Raw genomic sequence first — 15,545 nt, forward strand, 5'->3', positions numbered from 1 at the left:
ATACAAACTAGATAAAAATAGCTTTCAGAAGAAAAATAGGCAGCCTTTAAAAGACTGACAACACAGACATCAGACTGACTTAAAATACAAATCTCACATTAAAAAACAAAAAACCTTTATGGACACTAGGCCAACATCTGCTTATTACAACTAGTATTCACTGATGGGGCGCCTGCCTACGTGGCTCAGTTGGTTTGGTGTACAACGTTGGCTCAGGTCATGATCTGTGGTTTGTGAGTTCCAGCCCCATGTCAGGCTTTGTGCTGACAACTCAGAGCCTGGAGCCTGCTGTGTGTCTCCCCCTCTCTCTGCCCCTGGCCTGCTCATGCTGTGTGTGTGTCTCTCAATAATAAATACATGTTAAAAAAAAAATTACAACTAGTAGTCACTAAAAATTTGCCAGATCCCTAATGGGAACTGTAACTGTCTTATAAACTGCATCCAAGATATAATTTCCATTACTTTAAAAAGGTTATCTGAAAAAAATAAATAAATTAAAAATAAAAATAAAAATAAAAAGGTTATCTGGTGATGATTTTTTCTTAAAATTTAAAAAAGAAAAAAAAAGATTTGGAGGCCTCCTTATGACCACCCTAAATACACATGCCTGTTAAAAAAAATAAAATAAACAGGAGTGCCTGGGTGGCTCAGTCAGTTAAGCATCTGACTCTTGATTTCAGCTCAGGTCATGATCTCAGGGTCGTGAGATCGAGCCCAGTGTTGGGCTCCATGCTAAGCATTGAGCCAGCTTAAGATTCTCTCTCCCTCTCTCTCTCTGTCCCTTTCCCTCTTGTGCGAGTGCACACACACTCTCTCAAAATAAATACACTTAAAAAATATATACAACAGATACAAAGAGGTAACAACCTACACCTAAGCCTTAATTATTATTACTATTAATAATAGCAGCTAAGATTATTATGGGTCAGACACTGTGCCAAGCATCTTACATGCATAATTATCTTCTTTAAGCTTTACAATCTCCAGAAAGGTAGGTAACTGAAATTAGTAACGTCTAAGTTCACTATACCTGATCAAAGAGAGGCTCTGGCCTTATGATGTCAAATACAGATATAAAACTATACATACCTAAAGATAGTATCAAATCTCACTCAAACAGGAGCCTAATTTGTAGAGTATTCTCTAAAATCTTCCCCCCCGGAACATGGAGTTCATCTATGCAAAACAAAGGATGCAGGACACGGTCAACTAGTCAAATTCTTTTTTTCTTCTTCTCTAAATAGGGAAGTATATACTCTTTCCTAGTACTACTGCTAAGTCGCCATTTGTAAGTAAAACCAGAAATTCAATACAATCACATGGTAGCATAGGAAAGACAAAAGAGCAAAGATTTAGGAATCAGAGAGATTCGGATCCATTCCAGTTCTGCCCTGTTAGTATCCTCTACCCTCCAGAAGTGCCTTGGGTTCCTTGTCAGTAAAATGGAGACATCACCTAGGGCCTGTAATGCTCTTTAAATGCTGGCTCCTTTCCCTTCTCTTCTAAAATAAATGCAAGATCCAAATACCTAAGGCAGAGCTTCCAAAGTGTGATCCAAGGAATACCAGTCCTTCAAGGGATCCTATAAGTTACACTTCCTCAACTTGTCTGGCTATAGAATACTTGTTATAGTATTAACACCTATTAGAGTAACTACTATAGGAAACGCTGACCAAAGGAATTTCATATAAGCTAAAAAAAAAAAAAAAAAAAAAAAAAAAAAAAAAAAAATTGCTTCATATTCTATGATAGCTCTTTTGGATCTTTATCAACTATTTAGTTCCTGCCTTCATTCTATACAGTCAAGCTGGCAAAGAAGTGCCTTCTGGACATATGAATACTCCATTTATTAAATACTGTGCATTAAAACCCAGATATCCTCTTATAAGTATGGTCCAAAAAATCTAACTACATGAAAAATAGGACTTAATATTTCAAAGTTAACAGAAAACAATTATTTTTCCAATAGTCTTCCAGTTACAGAATTGAGGTAACAAGGAAGGAAAAGTACATATATCAATTTTAATTTACCAGAATTGTGCGAAAGCCAATTATTACAAACAAAACAGGTACCTGGCCTCACTGGCAGGCACTAAGGCAGGGCAGAGGGTGGGAGCCAACTATACTCTACCTGAATTTTGTATCACCACAGGATTTCATTGTAATCTGACACTTAAAACACTCATTAACTAAGAAAAGTTCCTCAGAAGCACAGAAAATTTTCTCCAAGTCATGAGAATCTTAAATCAACCTTTTAAATTAACATTTTAGTCCCCAAAGCTACAGAAATTCTTCTTTAAAAACAATACAAAACAAAACAATTACAAACAAAAACATGATGGGTCGCCTGGATGGCTCAGTCAGTTAAACGTCCACCTCTTGATTGAGGCTCAGGTCATGATCTCATGGTTTGTGGGTTCTGCACTGAGAGTATGGAGCCTGCTTGGGATTCTATCTCTCCTACTCTCTGCCTCTCTCTCTCTCTCTCTCTCTCTCTCTCAAAATAAATAAATAAACTTTAATTAAAAAAAAGATTATCAATGAATATGTTAAAATTTCATCTCTATACTTAAGACTTTTCATTTTTTGTTTTTCAACATTCAACATTTATTAAGTGCCAACTTGATAAAGAGAATTTTCATGTTCAAGAATAACATTAAGCAACAACAAAAAATACTGAGACAAGTGAGCAAAGAAAACAATAAGGACAGAAGCAGATAAAGTCTAACACTTCCCTTGAGTCAAACAATGATGTGTTATCTGGGTTCAATATTAGTGTCTTTAAGTTATCAGAGGTAAGAAGGCTCCATTTCTGCACAATCATTCACATTCTCTTAGGCCAGTAAAGCAGTTAAGAATTAGAGCTCTACCCTAAATTACCTGGACTGGAATATAGGCTCTGCCATCTGCTGCTTCTAAAACTTTGGCAAAAGTTACTTAACCTAATCCTGAATTTCCTTAAAGATAATGAGTTCTGGCTCAAAACTGATTCTGCAATATGGATTTCAACTATATTTTTTACCCATTTCTTATAGCCACTGTTTTATAGATAGCCTGTATTAATTTTGAAAGTAAAGTATTTGCTATTAAAGTTTTATTACAAAAAAGGATTTAAATACTTAGTTTACTTGCATGTGATTGACAATTATGTTCTTCTTGGTAAGAAACATTATAAAAAGTAAAAGTTCCTAGGTTACCCATAGAAACCTTAGTTCAATCAATTTCACACAATGTTCCTATTCTCTTTCCAAATTGTAAAGGCCATATAGTGTAGCAGTTAAGAGAACAAATTCAAAGTATGGTGACAAAATCTGCTGGCTATGTAAGGCTCTCTAAGCCTCAAATTTATTCATTTATAAACTACATTTGCCTTACCAGGTTGTGGTAAAGACTGAATGAGATACAGATAAATTGCTAAGTACAATGCAATGACACAGTAAGTACTCAAAAGTTTTTCTCTTTTACTTGAAGTCTAGCGTCCTGAGTTCAACATACTGGACCTATTCTCTACTACCTGTAAGATCCTTAATAAATCAATCATAATATTTATAACTTAGCTTCTTCAACCATTATATGGAGATAATATTGCCTCAAAGAACTATGAAAGTTAAAGGAAAGGATAGTGCTTAGCATACAGTAAATACTTAAAGGGCACCCGAATCTAAATTACTCCAGTTCTAAGATCTGGGCTACCATCAATACAGCATCCATGGAAACTCAATACTCATCATTACTATAAACATTGTTCTAATTCATATATATATATATATATATATATATACATACATATATATATATGTGTATATATATATATATATATATATATTTCACTAACATTTCTCTAACTTCTTTCTCAACCCTCACTCCTCACTTCTCAACCCGTAGCTCTGCTCATCTCTTTCCTAAACTTTAGAAAGTACACAGGCTTTCTCAGGTATATGCGAGAAATAAAAAGATTTTTTTAATCAGGACACTACATTTTTAAACAATATCTTACTCCTAAATTAATGCTGTTAACTGACAAGCTGTACAATTTACATTGATGCTACGTGTAAGGCAGTGGAGTCATAGAATCCTCTGCTTCTTGGGATCTGCTTTTTCTAAGGTCCCCAGGAACTGGTCCACCTGCTCCAATTTTAGAAGCCATGACACACACCCTTTATTTTTTACTTGGCACTCACTTTCCACTACAGTATTATAGAAATATAATACTAGAATATTTCTTCTATCCTTTGAAAGTACATAGACACTCTTAAATTTTTCTAAAACCTAACAAGAGGTAAATATATATAACATTAAAGTCTCAAATGTCTCTAAACAAAGGTTATCCCTGATATTCAACTGAATTGAAATAGAACTATGCTCTGTTCAAAAAAAAAAAAAAAATCTTTGTGGGTCCCTTGTGTGACTCCAAAAAAAAAAAGAACTATGCTCTGTTCTTTAGTAACTCCTCCTGGACTTCAAGAACGGCATACCAAACAATTGTTACTTACAGAGAAAATAAATCTCTTCCATGTCTAAAAATCATGCCCCAAGCCAGGCAAGCATTTCACAATTAACACAGTGAGTCACAGAGGCAGATACCATGTTGATCAGTAGAATCCAAATTATTATTGTGACAACATGATTTCTCAAAACCAAATACAAACAGCCAAACTTCACAGCTATTTAAGAGGTTGGATCATTTAGCAAGATAGCCCATATTGTTTATTAAAATTTCTCAACTCTCTGGGAAAGCTCTTGAACTGATATAACAATACATACTATTAGACCAAACAAATATGATCTTAGAGAAGAAAAAGAAGTCCTGTAAAAATTAAAGTTTTCATAAATTCCCACAATACAATTACAATCCATGACGAAAGGGCCTGTTAATATTTACTCTATCTCCTGCAGAATAAGCTACTTGGTGAAAATTTTAAAATTAATTTGTCAGATTTCATTGATCTACATCTTCTCTTCTATCCTCACCCACTCCAAATAAATTCCCAGAAGGTTTGAGGGTACTGTAGGAGCTGGACAGGTTCAAGGTTTTAAAGGTACTATGCTCACCAACCAGTGTGACCTAGCATTCAAGTTCTTTCATTCATTCAGCTGCCCATCCAAAAAGTTCAGAGCCACTCAGTTGCTAAGCACATAGTATAAAGTGTCTACATCTGTGTCTTTTTCCTTTCCCTGGTATTACGCCTTCATTTTTAAACAAAAATTCCTATTTGACTTTATAAATTAATTTCTTATATCAAAACTTTAATGTTTCTATAAATATCAGTGATAGTTTGGTGACCTGGAAACTCTATACCGTATAACTACCATATATGGTATACACATAACTACCGTGATAAATTGCCTTCAACTCAAACATATATATTAAGTGACCCAATTTAAAAGGCACTGTGCTCCACATTACAGTAAATACAAAGGTTAAGTAAAATGCTCCTTTTACTGTACCAGAACTTAAAATTCCCTAGGGTGAGACAAAACAAGTTACCCAGAACACAAGGCAGAATGTAAGAAGGGTGACAGAGAGTGCTACAGGAGTTACATGCAAGCGAATTTCATGCCTTGCGGGGGGTAAGGCATGGAAGAGTAAGTGGTTGGGGTGGCATCTGAAACCCTGAAAGCTGAGTAGGTCTCTGAAACAGCAAGGAGAAAGAATGTATGACAAAGAAGATTTACACTAATAAGATTCCACTAGGATCAGGGACAATCATGGCAATGACAATATTTAACAAACATACCAGTAAGAATTTCCATATACAATTTAACAGTTGTGCTAAAATATGGGGAAAAACTCATTGCCTCCTATAGCAAGCACCTTTCTGAAGAACATAAATGTCTCAACCTCTTTTAATGTGGTATAAAATTTCAAAATTAACTGAAGACATGACTAAAAACAAAACAAAGCAATAAGACAAATCAATGAGTGTTTTTAAACCACATACATCTTATCTGTTCCTTGAAAATAAACAGACTATATGATTAAACAGATTGACAACAGTGTTACACAATAACATAATTCTTGTACAAAACTCTAAAGCTACATTGTCCAATACAATAACCAGTAGCAACATGTGGCTACTGAGCACAAAATATGGTTACTTCAAATTAGGATGTGCTATAAGTATAAAATACCCACTAGGCTGTGAAGATTCAGCACCAAGGAAAAAAAAAAGAAAAAGAAAAAGAATGTAATATATCTTATTAGTAAATTTTATATTGATTTCATATTCAAATAATATTTTTGATATACTGGGTTATAACAATATTAAAATTAAATTCACCTATATCTATTTACTCTTTTTAATGTGGCTCCTAGAAAATTTTATATTACATATATGACTCACACTTGTGGCTTGCATTATATTTCTATTGAAAAGCTCTGGTTTAAACAATTGCTTAACATTAGTTCATTAATTAGTCTGTACTTGGCTTTAGGTTATTGCTTCATGTCGGCATGGCAATCACTTGATCATAATGATAGAAGGTAACCACCCAACATCTATGCCTCAGTGTCTAGATACTGAAAAGATGAGACACATGCCAGAAAAGTATGTCGGCCTAACTACTGTTTTGGAGCAAATGTGTAAAAAAACAACCAACTAACAACTTTTCTGGATACATTTACCAAGCAGTTAATTTTGGAGGCACTGCTGGCTGATGTCAGAGATTGTTAAAGGAGTATTCAGCAATACAAAGAAATGGAATGCAGGGAAATACAAGAGTGGACCCTGAAGAGTAATGACGTCAGAATGACAGCTGCATAGCAGGACCCAGAGAACAACCAAGCTTGATGTCAGCAATAAGATGAGGACTCTAGGAAAGGACATTCCAGGAAAATAACAGACGGTGGGGCAGAATCTAGAGAATGCCTGATAAAGTTTGAAGTGGGGGTTGGGGGACAGAAGCAAAATTATGATTATTGCAAACAGGGCAAGAAAAATAATATGTCAACAATGAACTGTAAAAGAAAAAAAATAAAAGTGAATGGAATGTGACTGCCAGTTTGGAAACAATTTGATAGTTCCTTAAAATATTAGTTACCAGTTACAATACAACCTAGCAATTCCACTCGTAGGTATATACCCAAAAGATACAAAAATATATATCCACACAAAAACTTGTTCACAAGTGTTCACAGAAGTATTATACTAGCCAAAAAGTAGGTAACAATCCACATGCCCATCAGTTGATGAATGGATAAACAAATGATGGCATTTCCATACAATGGAATATTATTCAAAAATAAAAAGGAATGAAGTACTGATAAATGCCAGAACACAGATGAACTTAGAAGACATTATATGAAGTAAAAGAAGCCAGTCACAAAAAGTCACATACTATATACCATTCATATGAAATGTTGAGAATAGGCAAATCCATAGACAGAAAGTAGGTAAGAGATGGGAGGAAGGAGAATGTGGGCAATGATTACTAATGGGTACTGGGTTTCTTTTTAGGGTGACAAAAGCGTGCTAAAATTAAATTGTGGTGATAGTTTCACAACTCTATGGACATACTAAAAACCACTGTGCATTTTAAATGAATGAATTTTATGGTATGTGAATTATGTCTCAATGAAATCATTTTTAAAAGGCTTATGTGATCATTGTACACTACTTGCTCCTGCTAAGAATACTGCTTAGTGTCTAGATACTGAGTATTAATCATTTGAGTAATAATTTAAATAATTATTTAACTGAAAATAATGGTATAACTATATTACTATGATAGCAAAAGGGCGGTTAGGATGAGAATAAATAATATCCAAATAATGAGAAAATAACAATATCAAAAAGTAATTTTAATAGCCAAAAGTATGCTAATTAAAAATAAGACAGAAACTTATACGGGAAGACAGCCATCACAGTTTTAAGGTTGCCTGTGAGAAACAGAAATGAGAAAGAGAAGACTGACTTCCATAATAAGACTTTCTGCATGATTTGATTTCTTTGGATCATATGAATATATTATTTTATAAAAATTAAAAATTTTTAAAAATAGACTAAGGAGTGCTTGGTTTAGAAGCAGAATGAAACCGTGCGTTCTTAAAGAGGTAAAAGGCACAGGCTTCATTGACACTGACGCACTCTGCGCCTCTGATCTCTCAAGAGAACAGGTTTTTCTCACCTACGATGTTAGAAAAATGGAAAGTTAAAGGAAAAAGTAAATGTTCCTTTGTGTTTTTCTTTACCACGACAAACTACTTCCAGCAAAAAAGAGAATACCTACTTGACACTACAGATCATTTCTCAAATACAACAAGAGTAGGAAATATTTTAAATGTGATAGTGTTCACTGGTTATGACTATTAGCATTTTACCTCTTATTGCCAAGAGAAGCACTCTCTCATCTTTCCACTTACTCCCCATCTAACTCACGTTTGGAAAAAATAAGGGTTTAGTAACCTACTAGGATGGAAAACAACAGCAATTTTCTAGAATCATTGATTTAAATTTTATTTTAATTCTAACATTCTTATGCTAAAGCCTGTGTTCATTTAGGTGTATACACACAAAGTATAATTCCATAAGAGAAATAACCAGTAAAGAATCAAAATATCTACAGGATACTTAAGAAACTGGAATGTTGACAGTCCCCAGGAAAGGGAACTGGTAGTTAAAAAGCAGGAATAAGGCAAAGACATCACCGAGAATCTTGAAAATCTTGAATTATATGAGTAAATTCTAACTTTTGAAGCAAAATATGTAAATAAGACAAGCACGTAATTGTCCATCATATGGCATGCAATTAATAGTGGTTATTACTATTTATTACATAAATATGACACACACACATATATATATACATATAATTACAAACTATTATTGAAACCCTACCAACTCAAAGCTTCCCCCTTCCCTTCAGAGTTTAATGAACAGAATGTGAAAACTGAAATTCCGATCGGACAGCTAATGCACCTGCAACACTGGCAGTATGAAGCCAGGCATAACTCCAGCATCTCAAATTCTTCAGATGTTGCCTCTTAAAAATCTAGAAGTAGCAATTTGACTCAGCTCAATAACTTCAACACAAGTCATGAAGAAAGTGGTTAATCAATTAAAAAGAATTAACTGACTTTATGGAATAAGGGGAAGTAGAAGGAGTCACATTGTTAAGAGATAGGTTAACCTTCCTTGGAAAGAAATCTAAAACACCCAACCTTTTTAGTTATGTTAGCCAATTAAGCCTGTAAGAATTTCTTAGATTTCCAAAAGAGAAAAAAGTACTTTGCCATGATTGTCCTTTTTCTTCAGATCCACAATTAAGATAGTGACCTTTTCAATTCTCATTAATAGGTCTTAACTGTGTTAGTAAAGTTACTCTCTAACAGCTAATCATAATTCATAAGAAAGCTTAAGTAACTGTATGCAGTGCCTTAACTAGAAGATAGCTTCACAGTTATAATGTAACTAATGTCCAATAAACACTTAACTGGTTGTATACACATAAAATCAAATACATATATACACACACACACATTTTCATGAAGTTTGCTGCCAACTATTAAAAGGAGGAAGAGAACACAACACTTCACACCCTATAGAAAGAAAGAAATAATCCTTAAGAATGGATAATTGAGAATCACATTCCAATATTACCTGGAAGTATAAATACACCAGATTTACCTACGAACAATCAGTACTTCTCAATAAAAAACAGTTCTCTGAACATTAAAAAAAAAAATCAATACTACTTATTTTTCTTTTTTGGCTGGCATTAGCCCGAATATCTCCATTTTCATGTTTGTCTTAAAAAGTTTTCCTGAAATCTTAAAAGCATTTTTTAAGCATTTTTTGAATATAACTATAAATATTTAAGTACTGTATTTGCTACCAGGCACGCCCTGAAACTAATTCAAAAGCAGTACTAATCATGAAAGTCTTATACATACACTGCTAAACTATCAATGAAAGACTATCCTACAAGCAAAAGGCACTCTAGCTTATCTCTGGAATCTGAGTAACAGGCAACAGCAATACAATTCTCTGAAACATATACAATAGAGAGCAACAGCTCTAGAATCAGGATGCCTGGGTTTAAATTCTAGCAAAGCAACTTTTTGCCCAAGTCACCTTGGGTAAATTGCTTCACTTCTCTAAATTTCATTTACCTAACCTATTAAGTGGGGATAATAGTATTAGTTACTCTGTAGAGTTGCTGTAATGATTACAATGAAATACTGCATAGGAGCACATTGGTGGCTCAGTCAGATAAGCACCTGACTTCAGCTCAGGCCATGATCTCATGGTTCGTGAGTTTGAGCCCCACATAAGGCTCTGTGCTGACAGCTCAGGGCCTGGAGCCTGCTTCAAATTCTGTGTCTCCCTCTCTCTCCCCCTCCCCTGCTCACGCCCTGTCTCTGTCTCTCAAAAATGAATAAACATGTTTAAAAAAATGAAAATATTGCATATAAAGAATTTGGCAGAATGCTTATTTAGAGCATAGTAAACATTCAATAGGCACATCACATGTCAATCACATTATTATTCATGGCCACTTTCTATTAAAGCAACCTATTTATTTTTAGCTTTAAAAGCCAAGGATTTCACATGACATAATTAATGATAAAACACTAATATTAGTGCTCTATACCAGTGTTACTAATATTTTTGCCTGCCTGCCTACCTACCTCTCTGACTTTAGGGCCTATAAGTGCATTTAAATTTCATCACGATCTAAAATACAAGTTTCTAGAAAAACAGTTCCTTTTCAATCAGAAATGTTTACTTTTTATTATTAATTCAAAGGATAATCAAGAAATTAACAACCCCAGAATATGTTGACAAGGGAACATATTAAGGGTTCATCTTTTGTGCCACTGTTGGCTATGGTACCCTGGAGACAAAAGGAAAAGTTGATTTGGCAGAATTAACTACAAAACAACAAAATACATCATTACCTCAATCTGATCAAACCAAAACGCTTCTAAGAAAACTATTCGATAAGAAAATGTAAGACTCAACTATTTACAAAGTTTTAACTTGCATACCCTTTGAAAGTAGACCTTTCTCACCAAAACATAAACAAGAGTGGGAAGGGGGACTGTAAACTAAAAACCCAAATCTACAAAGTTTTATCTTTATATTTTTTTATACCAGAATAAGTACATTACAGACAAAAATATATATTGAAATAATTTACAGAATGCCTATTATGTACTGTGTATTAACTCATTTTTTAAAACAACAAACGTCCCTTCTTAAAATCAATTTAATGGTAAGAAACTTTTGGAAAAGCAAACTGCTCCTTTAATTCTACTGTCAGTTTTTCTTTGTACTATTCACACAGGTCTTTATATGAATATACATTTCTATATTACATTCAACCAATTTCAAAGGCATTTCTTATAACCAAGGAAGATTTGTACAATCCAAAATAGGAGCAAAGACTGTAACCTCTACTTTAAAACCAGTAAACCATAAAAATACTATCCTTGAAATCATTCAAAATTCCCTTTGAACCACACTCCCCCATCCAAAAGTATGCTAGAAAAAGAGGCTAAACGTTCCAACAAATTCATTTACTTATGGTGATTATGCTCTCAGTAGAAGAGGATCTGGGAAATCAGGTTGGTCCTGTTAATACCAGCATGTACTCCAGCACACACGCCTGCTCTGTCCGTCCATTCTCCATTGTAGGGTGGAGTATCACAAGAGACAGCAGACTTATAGCCTGCCTGACCCCATCCCTATCGCACAATCCCATGAGTCTTATTATAAAGTATGAAATAGTAGCATCAGGGTCAGCATATGCCTGTTTCACAGCATTCTCTTTACACACAAAAACACAGCACGTGCAGTCTCAGAATCTGCTGCTGACACCAAGCTTCCCCAGCCTTGCTGTTTCTCCAAAACAGTATCTCACATCTGCAACTTAAGTCCAAAACAAGGAGCAGACAGCACAGGGTGCAAGAACTGATTTTCTATGAACTATACCAGTGATATGAATGTCACCTCATTTTCTCAATGTCATTCACAATCAGCCATTAATTGATGTGTGAATCTCTTGGTTCCCTTGAAGTTTGGTCCTAGTATCTGTGCCTTATAGTCATTTCACAATAGCATTCTACAGATGCATGCATCAAGAGAGCATGCAATTCTTAGATGAAAGTCTTAGTGTTTGGAAAACTCTGGAAAGATCTGGTTGGGAAAGGAATGAAAATTTAATGAAAGTAAAGTTCTAGCTTTCAGTCTCATACACAAGCTCTCTTCCACGTAAACATGGATGATTTAGAAATTGCCTAATTCTGATAACCTAATTTTTAAATGTCACAAGATTACACTCCCTTGGGAATACAGTAACTCTAGGTTGCCACGTAATCTTTGGTTTTAATACTATACGACTAAATACTGCACAATATACAACTTCTATTAATTATTCTTTGACTAAAAAAAAAAAAAACCTGACCTAATTAAGAGATACTCACGTATTTTCCTCTTTCCAAACGTTATACTTAAGCATTAAGCCTACCCAATTAGTTAAATTTGTGCCAAGAGTATACCAAAAGCATTTGTTACTAATATTTTAAACAAAACCACCACAGATAGTCCCTTTCCTTCTCTTTTTTGAGTAAAATATCACGTAATTCTACAGAAGGAATTGTATAGCTATTAACGTTTATTTAATAACACTTGAGTCTGTATGTGAACAAAAAAGAAACACTGGTTTCACCATAGTAAGTAAAAAGCAATATTTCAAATATACAATTTAAATACATGATTTAAACTTAGGATGCATGCTTAACTCAACCAAAAAGGCAAAAAGCATTTTGTTGTAAAGCCAACTTTTAATTTCTACTGAAGCCTTCACAAACCAAGTAAAGGCTGCTATTATTACTATTATTATCATTATTTTAAATGCAAGGTTTACCTAAGAATAATCATTATTTATGAAAAACAGGTTTTAAGCATGTTCCAAAGACTAAATTAAAGGCTAGTTAAAATACCTATTTTTACGTCACAGTTTAGTCCAAAAAATATTTCCATTGTTTTCCAACAAATTACCATGGAACTATTATAACTAGGGTCAAGTGTGAGGCTTTTGAATCTACATAAAAAATTACTTTCTTTTTTAAGACTTCAATAGAAAGTATTTAAATTAAAACCCTTAGTTTATTGCTCTAAAAAATAAATCCAACATTTTTAGGGGAAGAAAAGTTAGAAACTGTGCAATTAATAGGCTGTAAAATTAAATATCATTGCCAGTAACCAAATGCTGTCTGAACTTCAAGGGAACCTACTATACATTAAATTATTAAAAAGTGAACTCATCTACCCTCTCATCAAGGCACTTTCTCAACTTTCCCATTACAATCGGCAATATAACTCAGCAGGTCAAGTCTTCCAGACCAACAACATCAGAATTTATTTTTAACTCCTGACTCCTTCCCAAATATTCCCCTTCGATCCAATCCAAAGTCCTGCCAGTTCCTCATTCACACCATCTCTCAAACGTGTTATTTTCATACCATTTTCACATTTTATTTTATATTTTCTCATGATTCACAACATCCCCTACTATCTCCCTAAAAGGGCTCCAATGTCTACTGTAAGTCATTAATTCAGCTGCCCAAATCATGTTCAAATATCTCGTTCAACAACCTAACTCTAACAACCCTAAACTCTCTTGAATCTCAACCAAACTCTTACAGGCCCCCTCTGCCCTCCATCAGCTATCAAAAACACATTTCCCAAATTCTATCTGTTCTTATTTTCCCATTTAAGACCCTTTAATTCAGATTTACCAACTTGCTTTTTAAGTACAAAAATTATCTACCTGCCATACAAAAAAATACCATCTCTGCGCCTCTGCCCATTCCTTCCACCTAGAATCCCTTATGCTTCTCTATAAATTCAAGTGGCTGCCTCCTTTAACACCTGTCTTAAAAACCCATCTCTGCAAGAAGTCTTTCCTCTCCAACCAAGATGCCTTAACCCCTGTAGTCTTCATCCCTCTGAACAAAGCATTCTATTTGTATTCATAATCTTGCAGTCACCATGCTATTGTTTTCCTACTTTTTCCCATCAACTGCCTCTACAACTAAACGATAAGCTTTTGAATCCAAGGACTTCAATTTCTTTATGTATCTCTCTTTTGAACAGCGGTTCCTTAGAACAGTAGCACTGTAACAAATGTTTAATGATTCCCCTTTCTTCTAAACTGTCCTTAAAGTCAAGTGGTCAAAAACACACTGAACTCCAATTTTTTAAATGTTAAGTTAAACTATATGGTAATAGAAAATTAAACACTTTAACCTACACACTTTACAAGAGTTACTCCATCCTCCATCAACATCCACGCTACCAAGAATTAAGGAGTCATTTTCGAAGAAAATCCCGAAAACAAAATGAAAAGTCCAAAAATTTAACATTATAAGCTATTCTATTTTGAGCTCTGAAATTGATCTAATAAAATAATTACCTAAACTGATTTTTAGTGGATTTTAAACTACACTACCAAGATGAAAAACATACAAACACTCCAGTATCACAAGAGGCTCTTAAGTAGCTATTATAAGATCTGCCTCATCATAGCTGAAAATTACCCCAGAATTTTAAAATATTCCTTTCAAATGACCCCATGAAGTGCTTAGAAAGCTTGATTCTTCCCTGAAAAATGCATCATCAGCTCCCCTCCTCACATACCCTGCATTCTGCACTAGTCACAAAAGTAAATAAATAATAAATAAATAACTTTTAAAAATAATCTGCCATTCAGCTACTACCTTAGACTACCCTGGTTCAGGCAAGTCCAAAAGCCAACATGAATTTAAACCCTGAGTTCAATTAAAAGTGATAATTTTATGTTCCTTAAGGATATAATAAATTTCACATAGGAGCATTTACAGATTTTTTAAAAATCTCAGTTCTTCAGTTCTCTCCTTCTAGGCAACAAAATGGGTTTTCTCTGCCCTCATCTTGTCCCCCTCTTGAGGAATAAGGAAACAATGTAGATATTTTTGTCAAATTCTGGAAGTATGGTTTAAATAAGCTATCACTAAATATGGTTCCACATCCTGGAACACTGGAACTTACTATACCAAACACCTCAAGAACATAGACTTTTTAGCACAAATCTAGGACAAAAGTACAGTCCGGAAACAACCCTGAACACAAGCTCAAAACTATACCAAACACCTCAAGAACATAGACTTTTTAGCACAAATCTAGGACAAAAGTACAGTCCGGAAACAACCCTGAACACAAGCTCAAATATCTCTATTATATCCAGGACCACAGCCTTCAGCAAAACCCATGACAGAAAGGTCTAAATCCATATTCTCATAACTAAACCCATAGTTTTATCTAAATGTGACAGGAAACCAATGCAAGAGTATTTTAAATCGTCCTAGGAAGGGACCCCTGACTTCTAGCTCATTTAACAAGGGCTGAATGCAATGACACCCCAAAACTGAACTTGATGAGTCAGTGACAATTAACATTCAACGTAGTATTTGGCAACATGACAATATAAACCTCAATCAAAACCTGGACCTACTTCCAAGTTACCTTTGGATTAAATGTAAATTACATAGTGGTAAATTG

At 34.3% G+C, this 15,545-nt stretch overlaps 1 protein-coding gene across 3 annotated transcripts in view; it reads right to left on the minus strand.

Annotated features, from left to right (window-relative positions):
* Window positions 1-15,545, minus strand: part of GSK3B (glycogen synthase kinase 3 beta) — a 197,383-nt gene that overhangs the window by 179,941 nt on the left and 1,897 nt on the right. The window lies entirely within an intron of this gene.

The sequence above is a fragment of the Panthera onca genome, chromosome C2 (genome assembly GCF_046562875.1).
Source record: "Panthera onca isolate mPanOnc1 chromosome C2, mPanOnc1 haplotype 2, whole genome shotgun sequence".
Taxonomy (NCBI): Eukaryota; Metazoa; Chordata; class Mammalia; order Carnivora; family Felidae; genus Panthera; species Panthera onca.